The 26,534-nt window shown below is 40.3% G+C and overlaps 1 protein-coding gene across 7 annotated transcripts in view; it reads left to right on the forward strand.

Annotated features, from left to right (window-relative positions):
* Positions 1 to 26,534, forward strand: part of MBOAT2 (membrane bound glycerophospholipid O-acyltransferase 2) — a 122,875-nt gene that overhangs the window by 17,271 nt on the left and 79,070 nt on the right. Inside the window, exon 1 of one of the 7 annotated variants that reach the window (XM_072771167.1) lies at positions 17,542 to 17,728. The exons of the other annotated variants lie outside the window; for them this stretch is intronic. The gene's annotated coding sequence lies outside the window, so the exon portion shown is untranslated. Of the gene's footprint in view, positions 1 to 17,541; positions 17,729 to 26,534 lie in introns of those variants that run through there. 7 annotated transcript variants of the gene reach the window in all.

Genomic DNA, 26,534 nt, shown 5'->3' on the forward strand with positions numbered 1-26,534 from the left:
CAGGACAGGCTCCACCTCACTCTGGAATCATCTAGGGAAAAACAGCTGTAACTCAGGGCTGGTTTGGCCATGCAAGGTAACGCTGGAGATAGAATCTTGAGGGTTGAATTTTCCTGTCATCCCAGGGAGGCTGCACAACTTGCATTTCAGGAAACTGTTTGCAAAGGAAAGGAGGGCAGGCTCACTCCTTCAGTAAATACTGGTTGCTGGTCAGGCTTTGTGTGAGGCCTGGTACTGCAGGGAGTCAGAGTAGAAGGGCAGGGGCTCATGATGCCGCTGATTAAAAAGCAAATATGCTTCATGCATTAAGACTCCAGTGGTTAAGATCATAGGTGCAGGAGTCCGCGCGGGTTCAGGTTGTGGTTCTGCCACTAAGCACAAGCCATGTGCGTCGCTTGGGCCTCACTTCTGTACCACAGAGCAAGCGCTCCATGAACGATGGCTCCCATTGCACCTTTGGTGGGCACTGCTCGTGTGAAACAAAATCTTCGCTAGGAAGTCTCTGCTGGATGGCTGTCTGGCTTCTCCTTGAGCACCTCTGTGATGGAGAACCTGCTTCCTTTATTTGGCCAGTTCCACTTCTGGATAGCTGTAGCTGTGAGGGAGTTTGTTATCCTGGGGCCCATAAACTTTCTGAAATAATCCAGAAATGCTCTGATTAAGCCCATTTCTTCATGGTCACCTTTCAGGTCATTGGAGACATTCCATTCTTTCTTTCCATGGTTGGCCGATGAGCAACTGCACTTTAGTAAATTAGATTTTGGTACCCCTCCATTTTCTAATATGGAATGCATGGGCTTATGCGTGAATACTTGTAGCTCTCCTGGGATGGATGCCCTGCAGCTACACGTTCAGTTTCCAAGTGTTGCTCTCTTAAGAGTATTGCATTGTTGGCATACTCGTTTGAAGATTTATTGCTTTTTGCCTCTATTATTTACTAATATGTACGAAATAATAAAAACAAAATTACTGATTGAGTAATGGAGCATGTTCTCATAAATGATACATTTGAATGATCATGATATGATAGATAATGATAGAAACCGTTGGGCATGCCCCAAATGCCACTCTTTACGACCCAGTGGCCTCATTGTACACAGCTGGCTTATTGTTCAGGTGTGAAAAAAAAGAGTATACCTGAAGAACATGGGTGAAATGCTAGAAATGTGTCATCTAAGATTGTGTTTAAATCTTGTGTCCATCAAGTCACATTTTTGATCAGATGTCTAATGGTTGAATGGTTAAAATCAACAGTAAGTTAAAGCTGAATATTAGCCAGGCAAATCTCAAGAGTTTCTCTGTCTTCAACTCCTAAAAATGATTGACAATGTCTTCTAATTATTTCGGCAAACATTTGTTTCCCTCCATAGATTTGAAACAGTAGGAATTCTCTTCTTAAACATTCTTATGAAGACTGTTGACTTGAGGTTTAATTAGCGAGAACAAAACATGTTTTGGATATCCTAGTTCTCATTCACACCTCCCTTTTCTTCATAGTCCTGAGGTATTTTTATTGTGTGTGTATGATTCATTGTGGTTCTTATTGTGAGTTTAGAGTTTTTCTGCTTGTGAAATTGAGATGGTGGAGCTGATTATTCTGTTTTTAATTCATTCTTAGAAGATGTGTAGAATTCCCAAATAGAGCATTTTCATTAAAAAAGGTCATTTTTCATGACTTGAATGGAACTAAATAACAGTTTTGGCACTTATTAATTATAACAGCAGTTTACTCCTGTGGTAAGAAATGTGTAGTTATAGCTCACCTGATAGATAGTAATGTGAAAATCCTATAAGGTGAATTTACAAGTTAAATGTATAATGCTTAACTATATATATTTGAAAGTAAATATTCATCATGAAAAATAAATGTGAATGACATGCATTGTTTGTATTATTGGTGTTACTTGGCTGCTTGGAGATAATGATAGGTTAGGTTATCTCGGGAGATAAAATTGAGATAAGTGAAAAATTCAGGGATACCAGGAAATAGGCTTTTTACAGGCTAAGATCCAAACCAAAGCAGAGCAGTGGCTTTAGGCTGAGTCAGCAGGGCAAAACCAAACTTCAGTTCATCTGTAACTTGAGGAGTGGATGAAATTAGGTATTTCATATTTTTTTTTTTTTTTGCTCTTTGGGAGCTGATTTTTCTTATATTACATATAAATTCATTGATATTTGTGCATTTTTATTTCATTTGTATTTTTACCAACGATGTATTATGTACACTATAGGCAGCTGAACTTAGTTTGTATATTTTCTATCTGATTTAAAAAGTAATACATAATTCCTTGTGTAAAATTTGTAAGATACAGAGTATAGAGATAAAAATTGGAAAATCACCCATTATTCTTACAACTCAGAGGCTACTTTTGCTGACTCCTGTATGAGTGTGTGTATGTATGTGTACACATTTATGTATTTAAACAAAATTGAGTGCATCCTAAATATTAAATTTTTGTGACCTTTTATTTTTACTTAACATTTTGAGAGTCATTTCCAATGTTATTAAATTTCTTTCCAGGGATGCCCGGGTGGCTCAGTGGTTGAGCGTCTGCCTTTGGTTCAGGGTGTGATCCTGGAGTCCAAGGATCGAGTCCCACATCGGGCTCCCTGCATGGAGCCTGCTTCTCCCTCTGCCTGTGTCTCTGCCTCTTTCTCTCTGTTTTTCTCATGAATAAATGAATAAAAAAAAAAAACTTAACAAAATCGCTTTCCAAAACCTATATAATATTCCAACATTTGGGTGTACATAGTTTAATTATTCCTCAGGTTGTATATAGTTTTTTGTTATCATTTTGCAATAAACTTCCTTATATATACATTTGGTACAAACACCTGTTTATTTCCTTAGAGTAATAAATTTCTTAGGTTTGAGGCAATAGGCAAAATTACTGGTTTTTAAAAAATAATTATGAGAACTTTTAATTATCACAGTTTATTTTCTTTAATATTTTTAATCATGTTTTCACTTTTGAAAATTTCTTCATACTTACACCCTTTATTTTTTTTTTTAATTTATTTTATTTTATTTTATTTATGATAGTCACAGAGAGAGAGAGAGAGAGAGAGGCAGAGACACAGGGAGAGGGAGAAGCAGGCTCCATGCACCGGGAGCCCAACGTGGGATTCGATCCCGGGTCTCCAGGATCGCGCCCTGGGCCAAAGGCAGGCGCTAAACCGCTGCGCCACCCAGGGATCCCTACACTTACACCCTTTAGAAGTTACCTTGTCTTGGGGCACCCTGAGCAGCTCAGTTGGTTAGGCAACCGACTTAAAAACATTTCTTTTTTAAGATTTTATTATTTATTTATTTATTTGACAGAGAGAGAGAGAGAGAGAGCGAGAGTGAGAGCGCACAAGCAGAGGGAGCAGCAGGCAGAGAGAGAGAGGGAGCAGCAGACTCCTCGCAGAGCGAGAAGCCTGATGTGGGACTCGATCCTAGGTGCCAGGGATCATGATCTGAGCCGAAGGCAGATGCTTAACCGACTGAACCACCCAGGTGCTCTTAAGCATCTGACTCTTGATCTTGGTTCAGGTCTTGATCTCACTGCCATGAGTTCGAACTTAGTTAAAAAGAAGTTACCTTGTCTTGTTCTCCTGTGTGGGAATGTTTTGTGCGTAGGAAAGTTGTCAGGGCTGCCCAGCTTGGGTGAGTGTCCACTCACAACTGGGAATGTGCTTCCCTTGTCCCTCCACCTCCACCACTTGGTTGAAGGATTAAGAAGAGGCCCCATCGTAGGTGGTATGTGGCTCTTTATATCCCTTGCCTCTGGCTGGCACTGAGCGAGGGACTTTTTTTTTTGTACACTGTTTTTGTAAGCGTTGGTTTACCAGGTTGTTTCCCCGACTAGACTGAGCAAGGTCTTTGGTGCAAGAACGAGGGATCTGTTCAATGTGCCTGCCTACGTCTGCAGGCGTTTGTCAGATGTCTGCATTGCCTTCAGGTTTTAGGATGATAGTTCCAATTTTTAGAAAAACGATACTAAATTAATTTTTAAGCCTCCAAACCATTTGGTAGTCTACCAGCATTTTTTTTTTGTTTGTTTTTAAAACAAATCAGTTACTCAAAAGCATTTCTAGAATTTCAGTGTCAGGCTTAACGTCTTCATGGTATTTGCTTACATGTTCTCATTCCAGGCTCCTTGTTTCTTACTCCACTTTGTGTGGTGGTGAGTTAGACTTTAACATGAAAAGGAACCACGCCAGTTGTGGATTGGATGGTATGGTCCGGGGACGCTGGAGGCTGGATATCTGCCTGCCTTATGCTCAGAGGTCACCCTGAACTACCTCTAATGAGGTGTCATGGTTAACTGAACAGACGCGTCCATTTTTCCTTCGTTCTCCTTTCAGTGAGCCCTGCCTCATGTTTCTGACAATAATAGGGAGAGTCCACTCCTCCTTGGTTCTCTACCTGTACATGAAGAAGAAACAAAAATTGTCATATTACTTTAGGAAATTTAAAGAAAGTGAAGATAGATATTTAGGACAAGTCATAGGTCCAGTGCTTGCTCAGGGTCCCTTGGGGAGACTAGAGCCCCAAGTCCTGCAATGATTGGGCCCTGCCAACTTGTTTAACCTAATTTCTTAGAGGTTTTTCTCCTTTCGGTTTCATCTACACTGGCCTTCTCACAGTTCTTTTAATATTTGAAGCATGTTCCTGCCTCAAGGCCTTTGCACTTGGTATTCCTGCTCAAGGTATCTGTATAGCTTATTCTCTCGCTCAAGGCCTTCTAGAGGAGGCCTTCTCTGAACTCCCCATTTGAAAATAGAAACTGTAGTCATTTTGGGGTGCCTGGGTGGCTCAGTCGGTTAAGCGTCCAACTCTTGATTTCTGCTCAGGTCATGTTCTCAGACTCATGAAATCGAGTCTGGCATTGGGCTCTGCGCTCAGTCAGGAGTTAGTTTTGAGATTCTCTCTTCCCCTCTCTCTCTGCTCCTCCTCCCACTTGTGCTCTGTCTTCTAATCTGTCTCTCTCTAAAAGCAAATAAACAAAATCTTAAAAAGAAAAAAAACCTGTCAATTTTCTGTTTCTGTTGTGTTTTTAGAAATATTGACCTTACATTATTTTATACATTTTGGTATTATATATTCATTTGTTTACTGTCCATTTCTCTTACTAAAATGTAATCTCCATGAGAAGGGACTTTGTTTTTTCCAGTAGCATCTGGGACAAGGCCTGGCACATAGCAGTTGCTTAATACGTATTTATAAATGAACTATGAACCTGATGATTATTTGTATTTTTTAGGTTTCATTTCCTAAAGCTAACCGAACATCATTTATCAGCAGCAAATGATGGAGCAGATGACCTGTCTTAGCATTAACTTCTATTTCCTTTTTGTCATTTTACTTTAAGATTAATGCATTATAAATTGGGAAATGTATTTTTTTTCTTGTTGAGAGGCAGCAGTGTAAAATGGTGGTAGGGTTGCTTTTTAGGTAGAAAACCTGAAACTAGTCCTTTAATCTCTAAACTGGAAATGCTTCAGCTTCCTTGTATGTGGAGTAGAGACAAAGGTAATGTTGAAGAGTTTTAGGATTTAGTCATTAATAACCCACTTTTGCCAAATTTAGACTAGAGAGAGAGAGAGAGAGAGAGTGAGAGCGAGGAAGAGAGAGAGATTTATAAGAGTCGCTAGACAGTGGATCAGATTGTCAGCCTACGGACAGAACCTGGCCTGGAAGCTGTGACTTACAGGTGCTGCCCGGCGGAGTTCCTAGTGCTTTGCTCCTGGAAGTAAATATAACTCCCCCAGTGCAGACAGAGCTGGGTGTCTGCAGGTTTCCCCTAGAAGAAACACAGTTTCCCAGCAAACTTCCCACATAGCGAAATAGGGTGTAGGCTGGCAGGTTTAAAGAAAGCCCAGAAGGTTAAGTGAAATCGCTCCTCCTCTGATTGGAAAGAGTAGGGCAGGCAGATGTGTTACTAGGAGAAACATGACACCCCAGAGAATAGAGGGTCCCCCTAACAGGTGGTACATACTGCAATGAGGGCTTTTATAAGATCTTTGCTTGGTGCAGTTTGGAGCATAGGAAGTACTGAATAACTATTAGTCATAATTAGTGTTGTAATACCTCTTTATCATAATGGACTGTAATATTTGTTTTTCCCTGTGTGCTTACTAGACTAGCTTACAAGCTCTTAGGAGAAGAAACTCTTGGTTCTCTCTTGAATCTCCGGTGCTAGGTGATTTCGTGTTGGTATGTAGCACTAGGTATTTGTTTGAGAAGTACGGCATGGTCCATGTACATAGGGCATTGGAGTCAGAAAAAGAGGTACCTGCTTTAAATTCTTTTTTAAACCAAGAGGAGATACAAAAAAGTAAACACCAAGAAAGGAAACTTGACTAATACATATATATTTAAGGCTTTCAACAGTAGTAGTTAAAATAACTTCTGTTTCATTGAAGAATGCAGGTAAGCAAAATAACACAGACCTTGAATATTTTCGTCTAGATTTTACAGTGTTTTTCTTCTCGGAAATAGGTAGTAGGAAAGAAGTTAGGCTCCTGCAGAGTGATGGGTAATTTGCAGATGTTAATATTAGGATGTATTTTCTAATTAAAAAGTAAAGACAAAGTAGGAGAAATTAACACTGAAAAACTATAGTGAAGTCTTTTTTTGGATATACCTCATTAACATTGAACCATTGTCAGCAAATACCGTATGGGAGAGTGTATGTATGTTGATCAAATTTAAGAAGACAGTAAGTTCTGGTCAATGGCAGATAACATTACTAGGCAGTCGCTAGCTGTCCCAGCTGTCTTCTCTGTTAGACATCCTTGAATCTGAGCTCCCTGTTGTCCTCAGCGTTGCTTCTGTTCTGGCATTCTCTGCGCCCTGGCAGCATTGTCACATATTGTTCTGACTGTGCATGGTGACAAGGCGCACGTTGTAATGATGCTGGCCCTCCCTTCTAGGGTGGAGAGTATTACCTGTTATAACTCCGGCAGAAACAGACTTTCTTCACCCTGGAGCTTCCCTGGTCTTTTCCAGTCATGATGGCACCTGCACACTCAAATGTCATCTGGCAAACACTCCAGACAGGGTCTCAAAATCAGGTGTGGTGTCAAGATCCAGATGGCCACGGGGAGGGAGGGATACCAGCCCAGAGATCCTCCTGATTTACCGGATGAGGGAGGTTTCACCTGATTTGGCCCTGGATCTCGAACCTTACTGGTAGGTGAAGTCTCATGGTCCAGAGTTAGCCTTTGTATATTAGAAAATGTTGATTTTCTTTTTCATCATGCTTTCTCCAAACTGTTGTAAGTTAGTTATATGCAAATTGGGGGGCCGAATGGACTGAGCATGATCTTTGGTTTTGGCCTCAGCTTGAATCTGGCTTCCCTGCTCTCTGACGTTGTCACAGTACTTGAATCTTCTGAGCTTCCATTTCCTCATTTAAAAAATGGGGAGATTAGTAACTATTTTCCAGGTTACCGAGAGCATTATACAGGTAATGGAGGCTGTCAGACACCTTAGTACATTGTAGCTGCTCAACAAATGGCAGTGATTACTGATCATCCTTTCAGCATATGGGCGAATTGTGTGAAAGAGCTTCCATTTCATGGGTGCCCACTCTGTGCTGGGCGAGTGCTAGTTCCTTCTCAGACCTTATGTTCACTCCCTTGTCCCTCCCAACAGCACCACAAATCCACCACAATCCGAACAGCACTCATGTTCAGATAGACAGTATTGGTACTGTCCCTGTGCCTCTAGGCCCTTCCAGCTGCTGAGCAGGGGGCTCTAGAACTTGGATCCGATGAGGTGTGTACTGAGTGGTTCTCACTGCAGTGTGTACATGGACACATAAATGCTTTCAACAGGTGGTTGCTTCTTTGCTTCTTCCTTTTTTTTTTTTTTTTTAAGATTTATTTATTCCACAGAGAGAGAGCAGATGCTCTCGGGTAGGGGGAGGGGCAGGGAGAGAGGGAGGAGAGAAGCTGACTCCTTGCTGAGTGCAGAGCCTGATCTGAACTGGTATCAGGAGTCAAATACTCAACCAACAGAGCCAATCAGTTACCCCAGAGTGGTTACTTCTAAAATGAATGAAGGTATACGATGGAGATGGTTTTTGTGTGAATTTACCAGCTAGAAAGCAATAAAATCTCATTTTTTTAGAATTATGTATATTTTGGAAATTACTTCTTCTAGGACATAAAATGGAACCCTTAAAAACTGATAGTTTTCATTGGCAATGAAACAGAAAATTCTTTTTTAAGTTTTTATTTATTTATTCATGAGAGACACAAGGAGAGAGAGAGAGGCAGAGACATAGGCAGAGGGAGAAGCAGGCTCCATGCAGGGAGCTCGATGTGGGACTCAGTCCCGGGACCCCGGGATCATATCCTGAACTGAAGGCAGATACTTAATCCCTGAGCCACCCAGGCATCCCCCAGAAAATTCCTTTGTTTTGTGGGTTGGGGAGCATAAGATTTTAATGGTCATTATTTCTCTTTGGGGAGGGAAAAACTTCCAAAGACTTAGTTTTAGGCAGAGAAACAGTCAATTTAAGATTAAAAACCTCTATTCTTAATAGTTTTCTGTCCTTTAAATTTGCTATCTTAAAATTTTCCTTATATAATTTTTTTATGATGAAAATTAATAATACTGCCCATTATAGAAATTTGGAAAGTATATTGCTAATTTAAATTTTGAATTCCAGATTCTTAGGATAACATCTACACTTTGAGAATTTATTTTTCTCTCCTTGGAGAATTGTCTTCTGGAGACTTCTACTTTCCACCTCTAATCTGGATTGGCTGCTCTATTGGCCTATTGCAATATTGTCATTCAGCTTCTTTTGACTGCATATATGAGCCAAATTTATTATTTATTTAATCCTGTGGCATCTTTCTTGGTTTAGACTTTTATTTTGCTGAAGCACATATCCAACTGACTTCCTAAGAACCGGTGAAAAGTCAGCTTTCTGAATCTTTATGTATTTGAGAGTATCTTCATAGAACCTTAGGTTGAAAATGCCTTATAACTCTTAAGGCATCGTGTTGTTATTTTTCAGCATATGATACTGATGATGAGAAGTCTGATGCTAGTCTGTTCTCCAAACTGTGTAGTTGACCTGATTTTTTCCCATGAAGACTCATAAGATTTTCTGTTTTTCTTGATGTTGTCAAGTTTCACATCTCAGCGTGGATTCTTGGTAAATTCTTTCAGTTTGAGGATGCACGTTCTTTAACACTGGAAACCCTCTGGAATTGTTTCTTAGATATCTTCTCCTTCTCTTTTTATTGCTTTCTTTTTGGAATTCTTATTTGTCAGATAGTGACATCTTGGATGAATTAAGTTTCTCTATATTCTCTCTTGCTATCCATGTCTTTAACTTTGTATTTCAACCTGTGGTAAATTTTACTTTCCAAAAATGGTCATGGCACCATTTCCAGTACTTGTCACTTCTTATCAAGGATGTTTATTTTCTGTCCCATTAAACTGGGATAGGCTTATGATGGCTCCAACTAACAGAATATAGTGGAAGTTATGCTATAACTTGGAAGTTATGACTTCCAGGGTTAGGTCAGTAAAAGTCTACAGCTTCCACTAGTACGTGTACCTCTGTTTCTATTTCTCTTTCTCAGAGTGCTTGTCCATGAAACCCATCACCATGCTGTGAGGAAGTCCAGGGCTCACAGAGAGGCCAGGTGTAGGTATTTCAACCTACAGCCCCAGCAAAGGTCTCAGATGGCAAGCGCCAATGAGCTGACACATGAGTGAGCGAGCCTTTAGGTAATTTCAGTCCTTGGCTGATGCCAGACCAAGCAGGGATGAGCTCTGAGCTCTCCCTGTCCAACTGTGCTCAAATTGCAGCTTCACGAGAAAAAGAGATGTTGTTATTTGTTTTGAGCTACCAGGGCTTGTGGGTGTTCAGAAGGCCACAGAGGTACAGTATTGTTTTAATCACTTCACATCAAGTGTGCACATTTTCAGCTTGACTTATCACTGTTGGTATAATTTTGATCACCAGGCTGAGACAATGATTGTCTGGGTTCTCCATTGAATTTTCTTTTTTACCCCCACTTTGCATATTATACTCATTGAAAGAAGTCATTCTGAGCAGCCTCACATGGGTTGTGCTGGGGACCAGTGGTGTGCTTGGTGGACTGGGCCAGCAGTGTGGCAGGGGGAAGAGGGGAGGGAGGGTAGGATTGTGGCGTGCTGGGGATGGGGCCAGTGGTGTGCCGGCCTTGGGGGGTGAGGCAGGCAGGGTTCCCAGTGTGCTGGGGGCGGGGCCAGAGGTGCTCCCTGATGGGTCTGAGGTACACAGGAGATAGAAGAGTAGGATGGCACCTGCTCCTAGGCTTTTGGCCTAAGCACCTGGGCAAATGATGGAGGAGGGAAGAGAGTGGCTTTGGAGCACGGGAAAGGGTAGATAAGAAGGATTTTCCCTAGGCGTGTTAAGTTGGAGATGCCAGCTAGACTGTGAAGTAAAAATGTTGAGTAGAGTGAGTCTGGAGTTCAAGAAAGAGAAGGCTCAGGATTCAATTAAAGGATGTCATTGTGCTTTCAGACTCAGGTTTTGGTTTGATAGAATAAAGAGCCTGTGGTGATTTGATTAGAATGATGAGAAAAATTAAAACCAAACAAACACAGCCTTTCTGAGAGCATTGTGAATAAAACGACGAAAGCAGGTGATCTTTCGGACAGCATCAGTGGCTCTGTCTGGCTTCGGCTCCCAGCTAAGACAGCCCGCTGAGCAGTGGGAAACTCGGAGTTTGAACTGGATGCTATAAGCTCTCAGGAAGAGACATTGGAAATTTTAGTTTTTTCCCTGAGGAACTGCGTGCATGTGTCTTGGGGCCTCACAGCCAGCCGGCGTGCAGCGTGTTACATTCTATGGCTCAGAGGGCTGCCAGCAGGAGTGGGGGGCGCGGAGCTGCCCGCAGGAGCCTCTCTCCCTGCTCTTGGGGGGCACCTGGCTCTCCTACCTTGATTCCTCCTCTTGTGATGGTGAAGATAGGGAGGCTGAAGGATTTATTCAGTTTGGGGCCACGGGAGGAATTTTAAAACATTTTGGCAGTTACACATTAAAATCCCACGACATTTGACCAGCGCTACAGATGATGTCAAGCGTAAGTTGCTGTACAGAAGTTGGTAGGTTATTACTTAAAAGACAAAGTTAATAGTATTGGGGGATTTATAGTTTTCTCCTTTCCCCTTCCATCCCCCAAAGTTCTTTACTCATTTTTAGAGCCTTTTATCCTAGTACATCCTCCCTTTTCTGGGAGTTGATTTTAAAAATTAGATTTGCAGGGGATTAGAAGCAACCACCATGTTATTAGAGGATGATGAAATCCTCACCTGTGCTTCCAAGTTCAGGGAGACCTTTTCAAGCTCCCTGGCTGCCCCTTGCAGAACTCACTCAGGAGAGGAGCCACTTCCGGAATTTGGGGTTTATCATTTCCTTTTTGTAGTATTAACCATAAACGTGTGTATCTTTAAACAGCATGGTGTTTACTTTTGCTCGGTTTTGACTTTTGACCTTTATTTAAATGCTTTGTGCCATATGTTTTCTTCTGAGTCTCGCTTTTTATTTTACTCATTTGAGAGATAGAGAGCGGGCTAGGGAGGAGCAGAAGGAGAGGGACAAGCAGACTCCGTGCTGAGCACAGAGCCTGACACTGGGCGGGATCCACGACCCTGAGGTCCTGACCTGAGCTGAAATCAAGTCTACTTAACAGACTGAGCCACCCAGGAGTCCCTGAGTCTTGCTTTTTACATCAATATCATGTTTGCCAGATACATGTCTTTTGGTAGCTTAGCTGCAGTTCTTTTGTTCCCACTTCTCTTGAGTGTGAATATGCTAGAACGTCTTTGTGTTCTCCCAACCAAGGCCATTGGGGCAGTTGACAGTTTTTTACTGTTTATAAGTAAGGCTGTGGTGAAGTTCTTGTTCATGTCTCCTTGTCACATGTGCAAGAATTTCTCTAAGGTTTATCTACTTTGGATGGAATTAATAGTCGTGGAGAACGTATCCTCAACTCTTAATAAATACTGCCAAACTGTTTTCCAAAGTGATTATACCAGTATACGCCCCAACCAACAGCATATTAAGATTCTCCTGTTCCACATCCTCATCAGCACCCAGATTATCAGGTTGAAACACTTCGGCCATTCTTTTGGGTATAAAAATAAATTTTGTGGTTGTAATTTTCATTTTTCCTGAACACAATATGGTTAGTATTTTGTCACATAGCTCCTGGCCATTTGTATTTCTCTTTTGTGAAATGCTTATTCTTTTTAAAAATTGAGTAGTTTTTTTCTAATGGTTTTAAAGATTCTCTCTCTGTTCTGGATTTGAATTCTTTATCCATTATTTATGTTGTAAAATACCTTCTTTTAGTTTGTAGTATGGTTTTTCATTTTCTTTATGATGTCTTTTGATGAAGTTCTTGATTCTTTTTTAAGAATTTATTATTTTTTTAGTGTGGGGAGGGGCAGAGGGAGAGGGAGAGAGAATCTCAAGCAGGCTCCACACCCAGCACAGAGGCCCAGGGTGGAGCTCGATCTCATGACCCTGAGATCATGACCTGAGCCAAAGCCAAGAGTCAAACACTTAACTGCCCCTTGATTATTTATTTCTTAAAATAACTTAAAAAATTTGAAAACTGTGATAACATATAGCATATGTAAATGTATAAAATTTGCCACTTTAACTGTTTTTAACTGTATGGTTTAGTAGTGTTCAGTATATTCACGTTGTTGTACAACAGATCTCAAGAACATTCTCATCTTGCAAAATGGAAACCATATAGTCATTAAACAGCAACTCTCCACCTCTCCTTCCTCCAGCACCTGGTAACTATTCTACTTCCCATTTCTATGAATTTGACTATTCCAGATGTCTTATCTAAATGGAGCTCCCTTGTGTGGGGTCTGAACCTGCTCTGCCCCAGCGCAGGTGGCCAGGCCCACAGACCATGTTGGGTGAAGGAAGGGAAGTCTGTGCCTTTTTCTTTGTAAATTTCATCCACAAATGTAGATAGAGTTTATTCCTTTTTTCCTATTAAGAAACTATGACATAAAGAGGTTATGAATGCCAGAGGTTACTTGGTTATGGCTGGAGCAAAGGTTTGTATTTATAGTTTATTAGGTAATAATATGCTGCCTACTTTAGATCTACAGTTGTCAGCCTGCTGTGATATGCTGGGTGACATTCATATGAGACACATTCCAATTTCTGAACCGTGTGTCACATCCAGTTCCCAGCAAACCAGTGACATCGCTACTGCTTTTTTCTTAGAAATGGGAGGGCAAGAGTAATGTTTTGGGGATAAACGTTGTTAAAGCAAATTGTTCACAAACTCGACTATTTTAATTTTCATTAGTGATAAATTATGAGTGACACACCTCAAAACTGAGCAACTTTCCTATGATTCATAATTGCTGTCTTTGACTTCTTAATTATGTTGACTTTCTTTATCAGCTGTATGGAGCTACTTAACATTCACCTCGGAGTTGGTGTAAATATTTGATAATTTGGGACGTACAGATGGTCTTCCAGCTGTGGTTTCCTCTCGAGCCTGGGAGCAGAAACTCTTGTTAGGAGTTTGGCAGTAGTCAGTGTATCACAACTGTGTGGAATCTTGCCTTCTCCGCATACCCTCCCTAAGAGGAGAGATACTGATCTCTTGTGATCACCTCACCGGGTGTCATGACATAATTTGGAAGTCAAATATTTGTTGTGATTACATCAAAGAATTACTTTTTAGCTCATGCTTAATATTAAAGTGACACCAAGCAATAGGAGGAAGAGATTATATATAAATTTGAAATAATATGGTGGTCTGAAAAAGATGAAACCAAATGTGAGTTTGCAAGTATTTAACTAACACATATTTGTTACGTGCTGGTTGTATGCCAGGAGTAGGTGCTAATGGATACAGTAAACAAAATAGAGAAAATCTCTGTTCTCATGAAATGTACATTCTAGGGATTATTTTTAAAGATTCACCATAGAATAATTTGCAATATTTGACATTAAGACACATAATGATTACTTGTGAATTTTTTTTTTTGATAGCAATGTCTGAAACCTTTAAGTTCTTAAGTAAGTGAAAAGTAAAAAATGCTTACATTGGCTCATTTGGATCATATATAAATGCTTAATGGCTAAATATTCCAAGAGCAGCGTCTCAGAGCTCAAGCTAATCATTAAAAGTTAATACTTTTCATATGGACATGATCCTTATTGAAAAGTATACTGTTTTGGTGGGAGGTAGTATAATTTCAGAATCAAATCAACATATGTGTAAGTTGATACTGTACTGAAGTGAAATCTGATGCTAATGTGGCAGCCCAAGAGAACAATGAGTTTTTTGCATAATTCAAAACCTTGTAAAATTAATAGGGGCATTGAGATTGACTTTGTTTTTTTTGGGGGGGGTTTACCTAGTAGTATGTAGGCTCCTGGATATGAATGCTTTTAAGGTAAATTAGGAGAGGATCACTATTATTATTTGGGCTAATGCTTCTGATAGGAATGAATGAGTAAATTAATGAGTAATTTAAATTAAAAAATAAATCTTTTTAGCAAATATAATAAATACACAAGTTTATTTGAGAGAGAGAGAGAGCGCGCACAAGCAGAGGGAGGGGCAGAGGGAGAAAAGAAGCAGGTTCCCCACTGAGCTTGGGGCCCTGAGGAGGTGCTCCAGGCCGGTCTCAACCTCAGGACCCTGAGATCACGACTTGAACCCAAGTCAGATGCTCAATGACTCAGGTACCCAGGCACTCCTTGAGTTTAGATGTGAATGGTGAACTACCCGTTTTCTGCATTCCAGGTGTGGGGTTGGGCTACTTTGGCTTTGAGGTGGAAATGAGTTTGGTATGTTGGGAGTTCAGTATGGTTTAAAGGCTGTCCTTGAGAGAAATAGTCATAGATGAGGCTATGGAGGGGGCCTGGTTCTTTGGGGGCAGGGTAAAGACTTATGAGTTTATTTTAATGATGAGCAATCTACTAGCTAATTTTGAAGCTGGGGACTGATGTGGTCACATGACTGGCTGCCGTGGTAGCTGACATGTAGAGGCAAGAGAGGGAATAGGGTGACTGCATGGGTGTCTGGGGGAGAGGCATGGGTGGAGATGGAGACCAGGTGCATGGCTGGGTACAACTTGGAGAGAGAACTGAAAGGATTTAAGAATGGATTCAATGTGGAAGAGAAGAAATGAGTAGTAGTAGGGTTGATTAGGTTTCCAGTTGAGTGATTAAACTTGTGATGATGCCTTTACTGAGATGTATAAATTTGGGGGAGACATTGGTGATGGGGAATCAAGAGTTCCCTTTCCGGCCATTGTAAGTTTTAGATATTATTAGACATTCAGGTGAGGTAGTTTAGTGGGCAGTTGAATAAATGAATAAATGAGTCTGATGCCTGGCAGAGAGGTCAAGACTAAGATTACAAAGTCAGGTGTCAGGGAGCAGAGGTGAACTCCCCAAGGGAGGGATCTTCTTCAAGTCTGCTTCTTTAAAGTGAGGAAGTGGGACTGGATGGTCTTTAAGCTCCCTTCTTTGTGAAAACCAGACATTTATTGAATCACAGAGACTCTTTCTGAGAAATTTTAAGTTTCACTAAAATGGGTCTTTTTAAACTGTGGAAGTCATGACCAGGAAGGAAATATAAGCCTGTAGGTGTTCCCTATCTGTATTTGTTCCAAAATTGCTGTCTGTGGCTTGTCCACAAAGTATGGTATGTAACTGAAATGACATCCTTCTAAAAGTAAAGGTGATCTCACTCATGCCGAGAATAATCTCACTCATTCTCATGGAAACCCCCACGATGGTCAATGTGAATTGATTTTTATTTAAAAAATTTCAAACAACTTTTTTAAAAGAAGATTTTATTTATTTATTTGAGAGAAAGAGAGCGAGTGTGCTCATGTGCATGCTGGGATGGGACAGAGTGAGAGAGAGTCTGAAGCCGACTCCGTGGTGAGGGTGGAGCCCGACACTGAGCTCAATCCCACAACCCTGAGATTAAGACCTATGTCAAATTCAAGAGTTGGACACTCAACCTGGAGTGTGCCACAGGCGCTCCTGAAACAGCTGTTTTGAGGTATAATTGGACACACAATAAACTGTGTGTGTGTGTGTGTGTGTGTGTATTTTAAAGATTTTATGTATTTATTCATGAGAGATAGAGGCACAGGCAGAGGAGAAGCAGACTCCATGTAGGAAGCCTGATTTGGGACTCGATCACAGGACTCTGGGATCACACCCTGAGCCAAATCAACTGCTAAGCCACCCAGGCGCCCCTAAACTGTATATATTTAAAGTGTAAGTTTGGATGTTTTGACATACGTATCCATCCATCACATGTCACCGCAACAAGATAATGCTCATATCCATCACCCCTGAGGCTCTTGTGCCCCTTAGTAACATCTGCCCCTTGCTTCTCCCTGCCCTGCCCCCCAAGCAACCACTGCTGTTAGTCATTATAGAATAGTTTGCTCTGTCCCAGAAATTTGTATAGAGTCATACCGCAGTCCTCTTCTTCTTTTTCTTTTTTTACGTTTCTCAGTATATTTTTTTTGAGATTTATCCATGTTGTCACGTGTGTCATAATAGTTCATTCCTTATTATTGGTAAGTATATCCTATTGTATATCCTACCGTATGATTTGTTTATCCAGTCACTGTTAATATAGACTTGTCTTTTTCCCTTTGCAGGTCTTCTGATTTGCTAGTATTATTTGTGGCCGTGGGAGAGACAAATATTCAGGTGTACACACAGACATGCACGCACGCGTGCTCTAAATCCTCTTAATAAAAGGGGCGGTAGTTCCTTGTTCTTATATTTACCCCCCCTTTAGCCTATTCAGGGATGAGCAACTTGTTAGTCATATGTCAGAGTAAGTTGACAAGTGTTGTGGATGATAAGCAGACTAACCCTTTCTTTGTGTCTGTGCTCATGTGATATTTTGGGATGTGTGTGTGTGTTGAGTTTATTTATTTTTATCTGGATTAAATTTGTTTCAGCAGATTGCCTTTACTTGAGCTTCATAATTTAGCAGCTGTGGATGTAGTTAATCTAGCACCTGTTAATTTCATAGGCAAATATAAATAAATTCCTCTTAATTAGTTCCTAGGAGTTTTATATAGATGGGTTAAGAGTGAGATTAAAGGAGATGAGCTCTCATTAATCTGGAAGGTAGAGGACAGGTACTTTTAACCTCTGTGAGGTCTTGATGAGATCACTTGCTTTTCCCCTGTGCGGTTGGAAAAGCTTACTGCTTTTCGGTTTCTGTGGATGATCTGAGAATATGCTTCAGGATCTGTCAGTTAATAAACCCCTGGGAGTCTGGCTGTTTTTAATGATGCGGAATTCACTACGGAGTAGGAGGTTATGGGAGGTCTGGCTCTTGCCTTGCGGTTGTGTATGCCATTGTCTGGGAAGGAAGAGGAGAGACTGTTCTATCAGTATGTGCTTGTCCTGGTAGAGCAGGGCTCTTTGCTGGCCAAACCCAGTGTGTTTTGTTTACATGGGGGTTGCCATATAATTCAGGCAGTTGCTGTATAATTCAGGAGACAGGATATAGTCCCCAGAGGCATGTCGTGCATGTCCTTTTACTTTGTATTCTTGTGGTGCCAGTCCTCAACCCACCTACCATCCTGCTTAGCAGCCATCCCTGTTGGTCATTTGCACATCTGCTTGCTGCCAGAAGATTCTGAGAGTGCAGGAGGTACCGTGTCTGCGGGGTTCGCTGAACCTGAACAGTAAGTGTTGAATGGTGAATAGAATTCATCTCTATGCTTCTATGTTTATTTTTAAATTTCTGGTTATGAAGTTTCTAATGGTAGAATTAATATTAAGAGCTTTAAGCCCCTCGCAAAGATGGAAGATAAATATGAGCTGTTATGTTCTTAACAGTCTGCTTTCCTTCATTTGAAGCAAACTCTGAGGCATGACTTCTCCCCCCTCCCCCCACTTTTTCTTTCAATAAATTGGAAGCACGCGTGGAGCCTGACACTCCATCCGGGGGTGGGTGGGAATGTATAGACGAACGGAATTTGTTCCCAGGCCTTGAGAAACTCACAGTCTAAAGGAAATCAGACTAGTAGGCCGGGAAGTGACAGGTGCTATAGAGGAGTGATTTAAGACATGTTTTGGAAGCCCCCAAAATGTGAGTGAGTGGTACACAGTGTCTAGTCAAGGAGCTGGGTGCAAGTGATCCCATTACCTAAGTTGGGGCCCCAAGAGGGAGGGGGTAGTTTTGGTAGGATGAGGAGGTAGGAAGGGCACAGTAAAGACTTCAGTCTCTGTGTCCAATTTGAGTTTTGTGAAGAATGTTATTCTTATTGGGGAATCTGTAGGTTTTTCTGGTGGTTTATAAAAACTCGTTTTCCAGATTTTTGGTCTGAATTTATTTTACTATTTGTGGGGAGGTGGTAGTTCTCAAATTAGGAGTTTTGTGTTATCTTACCAGAGTTGCTTCCGACAGTGGTGGGGTTCAGTTTACTTTATGTGTGTTGAAAGAGTTGTTCATTTATGGCAGTGACCAAATCACATTCGAAAATGCTCATGTCCTTTAAGACCTGCTGCTACGACTTGACATTTAGCGGGATGAAACTAGCCATGCAGAGGCAGTGTAGGGAGATGAGGTAATTGTGATCCTCAATCTTGGTGCTCAAGTTTTTTGTTTGGAAATTTGAAAACAAGCATATATCACTTTTTTTAAAAAAAGGTTTATTAGAGAGAGAGTAGAGCATGAGCGGGAAGGGCAGAGGGAGAGAGAATCTCAAGCAGATTCTGCACGCAGCACAGAGTTAGACTCGATCTCATAACCCTGAGATCATGACCCGAGCTGAAACCAAGAATCGGACGCTCAACCAACTGTGCCACGCAGGTGCACCCCACAAGCAGTTATCACTTTAAAAAATTTAATTATTTGGGGGTAGATTATAAACACCCAAGGTGTAAAATAAAATTTAAAAAGTAGACAGAAATATATGATGAAAAGTCTCCCTTTACCCTTTCCCCCTACCCTGAAAGGCAACCACTGTTACCAGTTTCTGGGGGATCCTTTGAGAGTTGTCTCCAAGGGGATGTCTGTGACCTTGTGGAAATCCAGGGATAGCACACTTCCAGAATCAGTGAGCTCAGCAGCTTAATGCTGTCATCAAGGCCTGCTTCTTTGGTCTTTTTCTTCTGCTTCCCTATTTATTTCTCTTAGGCTGTGCCCCGCCTGACTCTCAGGCACCTTTCCCATTCAGTGGGTCTCACGTAAATCCCAAAGTCAGGGGGACAAGCCCCGTATATGGGTGTTGTGTCCATTTGTACATGTGAGGAAGCCTTTCTCGACCGTCCTCAGCTTCATTCCTTACGCACCAGCACAGCAGCAGCACACTGCATGCCCTGAACTGGTTGTTGGCGGGGATTGTCCGAGACCAGTCACTGTTCACCCCCTGGCACTAGGGAAGGGTCTAGCTTTTCTCAAAGCAGGCGGCTCCCTGGTAACTGAACCAAATCAGTGTTTTCTTGGCAAGGAGAAAGGTCTGCTGTTACAGGAAATCTAGATCATTTCATCTTAGTACTTACGGGGTTGCCTCATTCTTTTTGATGGTTGTTTAGCATTTCATTGACTTAATGTACCATACTTAAACTAGTCTCTGTCTTTGCCAGTTTTTCCCTTTATAGAATGTTGCCGTGCATATACATAATATTAAATACATACTCTCCCACATTGCCAAATTGCTCTCCACCAGCATTCTGTTAATACGCACTGCCACCAGCAGTGTCTTACAGTTCCTGTTTCCTTTTGCACTTGACAGTATAGAGGGCTTTTGAAGTTTATTTTACTCAATTAGATAGGTGAAGTGTTACTTTATTCTGATCGTAATTTCCATTTATTATAGAGTTTGGGCACTTCTTAAAAAATATGAATGAGAACTGACGATACATATATCTGCCAATTTTTCTACTATTTTATTACTTTTTTTTTTTTAGAGATTTTATTTTTAAGTAATCTCTATACCCAACGTGGGGCTTGAACTTACAACCCCAAGATCAGGAGTTGCAGGCTCCACCAACAGAGCCAGCCAGGTGCCCCTGTTACTTTTTTAACTATTGATTTGTAGGAGCTTTATATATATTGAGCAAAGTAGCTTTTTATGATATGGTTTCTAACTATTCCTTTCAGGTTTGTTGTTTATCTTTTTACTTTGCTTATAGTGCTTGGCAACTTGGAATTTTTTATATTTATGTAATGGAATTGCTTTTAATTTTTTAAATTTGTTTTGCCCCAGAACGTCTTTAAAATGTTACCTTTACCATATTCTACCTGCCCTTGATGCGTTGGAATCTATCTCTGGACTTCCAGTTCTGTTTGATTGATCTTTCTCTTCATCTGGTCCTCATTCTAGTTTTTAAATTTGCTTTATTCTTCAATATGGGAAGTCTTTTCTCACTGTAAATTTCCTGGCTGTTTTACTAAATTCTATATATTAAGATCAATTTTTTTTTTCTAAAAAGCTTATTGACATATTTATTGTGCTGGACTTAAATGTAATGATTGATGTAGGGAGCAGTTAACATCTTTTATACTACTGAAGTCTTCCTATCCAAGATTGGCTACTCTTTGTAGTCAGGTAGTTTTCGGATTTCATCCTGTACATAGCATTTTAAAATTTACTTCATTAGTATTGTCCATTTCTTTCAAGATTATTTTTAGTTAATATTTCTAGTTGCTGTTGTATGTAGGTTTTTCCCTTCCATTCCATCTTCTAGCTGGTGGTTATTTGTCTGTATGAAGATGTTGGCTTCTAAGTTGAAGTTAAGAGATATTAAACAAGTTAACAGCAGTTGGACTCCAAAGCCTGTTATGCTGCTTCATTCTGTTTTGCCTTATTATCTTCCTACCCTCATTCTGTTTTGGTTCTAATGCTCTGCTTAGCTTTTCAGAACACCCAAGGAATTAAAACCAACCTTATTACAAACGGGAATTATATTGGTATGTTCATTAAAAAAAAATTTTTTTTTAAAGATTTTATGTATTTGAGAGAGAGAAATCACAAGCAGGGGGAGGAGCAGAGGGAGAGGGAGAAGCAGACTCCCCGCTGAGCAGGGATCCTGATGTGGGGCTTGATCCCAGGACCCTGAGATCATGATCTGAGCCAAAGACGGATGCTTTACTGTCTGAGCTGCCCTGGCATCCCTATATTGGTGTATTCGGAGTGACATTTAAACCCTAAGCAAAAAGCTTTTGTTGGGAAGTTATTTTTTTTCTTGTTCACATTCCCCCAATCATTAGAAAATTTGAGGTGTTTTAAATTAGTGAGTCTAATGCTTTGCTCCTTAGTCTATATTGAACTCTTCCCTCTTCTTATTTGTATAGTCATGATATATTTTGCTAAGTGACGCTGGACCTGATGTTCACCTGCTACACCAGAAGGCATCAAATTTTATTATGTTTTCTGGTAGACTATTTCAGTTACAGTTTGGAAAACTGGGTTTATGTAATAGCTTTTCGGTCTGAGAACAATAATTTATGAACAGGAATGGTATTTAATATTTAGGACTAATAAGATTATTAGCTAAGTTTTATAAAGAAAAGGAGAAATCTATTGAAATTTGTTTTGAGATGTTGTATATGTCAGTACTATTGAGATATTATATAATTATTGACTTTAATTTGAACATTTAAAAGCCATTAGTGTTGAGAGTGCATAGAAAGTTCTATTTCCCCACTCTGAGAATGGAACCATTTAAAATGAAGACTGAACTCTCTTTTTAACCTGTTCTCCAAAGAAAATATCATTCTAAGCTAAACTTTGTTTCTTTAATTTTTTTTCCTCCACTTATATTTCCTTAGAACTTTTTTTTTTGTTTATAAACATTTGGAATTTTATTTAAAAAAATCACAACCGTGAACATTGTTACAGTTAGAGGCCCTCTTGGTTCTCCACAATGATACTGAACATGCTCACAAGGGGTTCCCATTGTTTAGTCTTTAGTTAATCCTTAGAACTTTGTATTTAGAATTATTTTTAATGATTTGTAACATCTCTGGTAGGTGTTAGAGTAGGTAATAAATTCCTAAGCAGTATTCTGTTTTCTAAAATTTAGTTAAAGCATCAGTTTGTGACTTTAAGAAAGCTGTGTATTGGTGTCGTAGGATTCAGAAATTGTCATACCAGAATCAGAGAAATACCTGTTTTTCTCTATTTGAGTAGTGTCTAAATGATTTGGACAAAGTTGGTAAAAAGACTGGAAAGCTGTTCTGCAAATAGCATTTGTTGAGTTCCCGTGGCTTATTGTGGAAAGGAGTTTGTGCGTCTTCAAAGGGGTTATCCTTGTGGAAAGCTAATGAGGCTTATTTTATGTCTTTCTAGAAGACACGAAATAGGCCAATTCTTTCAAACAAAAGTTTGTTTACTGTGTACCAGATTCTGTGCCCCCTGGAGGAGCGTAGAGACGGACATGGAGAAGCACACACAATAGGCACGCACACTGAGTGTGTGGAGGTCCTGGGGGGGCCACAGAGGGTGCTCGCCTTGGCCCAGGTCGGGACAGAGACCAGCATGCAAGGAGGACTTCTCAGATGAAGAGTTTGGGTCTCGGTCAGGAAGAACTTTTGAAAAGTTAGTAGTTTCCGACGTGGAACAAACTGGCTTGTGAAGCAGTGAGTGTCCTGTCTCTGAAAGTCCGAAGATGGATGACTGACCCTATACACTATAGGAAACACTATATGGCCTGAGGGTAGGACTGGCTGGTCTTTTAGGACACTTGTAATTTTAAGATTTCTATGGGTTTAAACATCCATAATAACCTTGAGGTACAGATATACACATAACAATTTACTGCTCTCAATTTCATGCCTTGCCTTCCTAATTTAATTGCATATGTAAAAGGACATTTTGAATTTCTTTCTTGGGGCAGACTCACTTGGACAGATATAGCTGTAGTTTTTCATTTTACTTCTTTAATTGTGAAATGTAATGCCCCAGTGTAGGCAAGTGTATGAAACACGACAAAGTGTGGTGGAGCCTGCTGAGCAGGAGTCAGTGTTTCCCCTGTCCTGGCACACAGCCCGACCCTATGGCCCAGGCGGCCTTGCAGTGTGGCTGCGGTGGGGGGCCTCCACCACCAGCTCTGCCCACAGCCATCTGTGTCCCATTTCCCGGCAGGAGCTCTTTAGAAGTAAGTTGGCCTTGTCCACGCTCTCCTGTTTCCCTTCCCATGGCTGTGATGAGGTTCTGGATAATGACCTCACAGAACGGAGGGAGCCAGGACCCCTGGAATCACCCACCTAGGAGGGCTGCCCACAGCCAGGAACACCTGCCTCACAGCCAGTCTTGTTGGAGCCATTATATATTTTTGTGGGTCTGTTTATGACAGCACTGAATGTCACCATAGCTCACACATAAAGTTGAACAGAAAATGAAAAAGTGAGTATCTCTGTAACCACCGTGGGAAAGAAATAGAATATGACCACCCTGTGTGTTCCTCATTATAACCTGATCCCTTCCTCCATAGTTTTATCACTGTAGTGGCTTCAGGATGATCACTTCATGCTCTTCTTCGTAGCTTTACCACTCATGCAGCCATCCCCCACCCATGGGGGTTGTTGCTTGTGTTTTGGAACTATTTATGAATGCATTTTTTTATGGTTTTTGTATACCTCTGAATGAGATCAAGAGATGTGTGGTTTCTTTTGCACAGCATTGTGTGTTGAATTTAATCCATATGTTGTGAAAAAGTCTGATTCTTTCATTTTCATTGTTCTGTGTAGTCTCCTATTGTATGAATATACCACAATATATTTAGCCATTTTACTGGTTTTTTTTTTTTTTTTTTTTTTTTTTTTTTTTTAATAGTGAGAGCGAGCACAAGCGGAGGGGGAGAAGTAGAGGGGAAGGGAGAGAAAAGAATCTTACTCTCCACGCCCAGCATGGAGCCTGACTTGAGGCTGGATCTCATGACCATGAGATCATGACCTGAGATGAAGTCAAGAGTCGGATGCTCAACAGATGAGCCACCCAGGCACCCCTAATGGGCTTTGAGTTTTTCTAGCATTTGGCTTGGGAGCCATGCTGTTTTGAATATCCTTGCACATGTCTCCTGGTCCCCATTCTATACCTCTTAAGTAGTGAAGTGGCTGAGTCATAGGGTATGAATAGTTTCAGTCCTGTAAGAGAATATAGTTGTTTTCCAAAGTAGTTGTGTTAGCATTGTATGAGATCTCACTGTCCACACTGCAGTCTATGCTTGGTGTTGTCAGACTTTAAAATTTTGGCAAATCTGGTGGGTATCTAATCGTATCTTATATGGATTTCATTTGTATTATTTCCTAAAGATTTAAAAAGTGTTTTTTTGTTTGGTTGGTTTGTTTTTTTTTTTTTTTTTTGTCTTGCCTGTGGGGCCCATCCTGTCTACTTGGATTTGAGATTGGTTGATGAGGACATATTTCCCACAAATAGCTGCACACAAGTTTTGCCTAGGGAATTAAAAAAAAAAATTCAGGTCCTGGTTTAGGCTGGGGGAATAAAAATTCTGGGGCCAGTATCCAAGAATCCATCTCTAACTGGCTCTCTGGGTGATGATTACACAGCTGGACTTAACACAGGTAGATTTGAGCATAGGGCCAATGACACTAATGTTTGTTTTGTCTGTGGGGCCTTGAGAACCCTTTGTTTCTTGGCCCCAGGCTGTGTGCCCACTCCCCACCGCACCAGTGGGAGGTCTCCCAAAGCCTGGCTGTTTACCTTGGAAGACACAGACTGAGAATGTAAATGTACTATCTAAAAGCCACTTATACTATAGAAGAGAACATAAAAACATTTTTGTATTCCTTTGATAAGGGATATTGAGGTAGCAATTGATACTTTGGGCCACTCTTGTTAATATGTTGAGGATCGTACTCCTCGAGTTTTACATTTGAATTGCCTTGAGATTTATATTTTTTTACTCTAAACTTAAGTTTTTAAAAAAATTCTGTTTCTACTCTAAAATAAGTCAATTGTTGGCCTATAGAGTGCTTAGTTCTGATGTAGTGATCATTGACAAAGTGTTGTTGGGCACGTGTGGCAGTTTAAGTACACATTTTTTCATAGGAGGAGGAACATTTTTAAGCTTTTAAAATAAAGTGTATCAGAAACAAATGTTGGTGAGGATGTGGAGAAAGAGGGGAACCTTCTTGCACTGTTGGTGGGAATGCAAACTGGTGCAGCCCCTCTGGAAAACAGTATGGGGGTTCCTCAGAAAGTTAAAGATAGAACTATACTACAGTCCAGTAATCAAACCACTGGGTATTTAGCCAAAGAATACAAAAATACTAATTTGAAAAGATATATGTGCTCCCATGTATATTGCTGCCAAACCTATGGAAGCAGCCCAGGTGTCCATCGATTGACAAAAGAGTAAAGAAGATGTGTGTGGAATATTACTCAACCATAAGAAAGAATGAAATCTTGCCATTTCAACAGGGGCATAGAAGGCATAATGGTAAGTGAGATAAGTCAGAGAAAGATAAATAGCATATGATTTCACTCATATGTGGAATTGAAGAAACTAAACAAATGAACAAAGAAAAAGACAAACCAAAAAGCAGACTCTTGACTGTTGACTCTTGACCACCACTAACAAACTGGTGGTTACCAGAGGGAAGGTGGGTGATACAGATGATGGGGATTAGGAGTGCATTTACCATGATGAGCACTGAGTAATCTATAGAATTGATGAATCATCATATTGTACACTTGAAATTAATGTGATGCTATATATTAAGGAATTTAAATAAAAAATAAAATATATCAAATTTGCCAGTGGCTGTCCAATAAAAATACAATGTGATACACAGATGTTAACTATACATATAACTTTAAATTTTCTAGTAGACACATTGAGAAGGTGAAAAGGAATAGGTGAAATTAATGCTCATATTTTATTTAGTATGTTTAAAATATTTCAATATGTAATATAATTTTTAATGAGGCATTTTACATTTCTTTTTCATACTATGTCATTGAAGTCTGGTGTGTTTTTGATATCTCGATTTCTAGTAGCCACGTGTAAGTGCTCACGTGTAGCTGGTGAGCTCCTATTTGACAGCACAGAAAATTGACAGTTCAGAAAATTGCACAGTGATAGGTGTATAACTTGATGCATTTTGAACACCTCCAGAATCCCCTCCTCCTGTTCCAAGAAAGGGAGGAAATTTGAAGCATAGCATTTTCTTAGTTACACGTTAAAGTGTAGGCACCCGTGGTAAAAATGAGAAAGGTTCAGGATCAGGTAGGATCAGGTTCAACTTTGGAACTAAAAGAAAAAAGCCTAAGACAGAGCCACAAGGTCTGGATCCCAAATCTTCCCTGCTTGCTGTTTCTTTTAAAGTGAAGATAACATTGATCTTCCATGAATATTGTGAGGGTAACTTAGGTTTTGTGAATCGTGGTAACGTTTATTATACAGCATCAGAAAACGTTAGTGCTGGGTTAAGATATTTGATTTAAGTAGTAATAGACACAGAAGTGTTTTAACACCTTAAATGTAGAAAATTCAGAATCCTGGGTTTGATTTCATTCA

Source organism: Canis lupus, chromosome 12 (genome assembly GCF_048164855.1).
Source record: "Canis lupus baileyi chromosome 12, mCanLup2.hap1, whole genome shotgun sequence".
Lineage (NCBI taxonomy): Eukaryota > Metazoa > Chordata > Mammalia > Carnivora > Canidae > Canis > Canis lupus.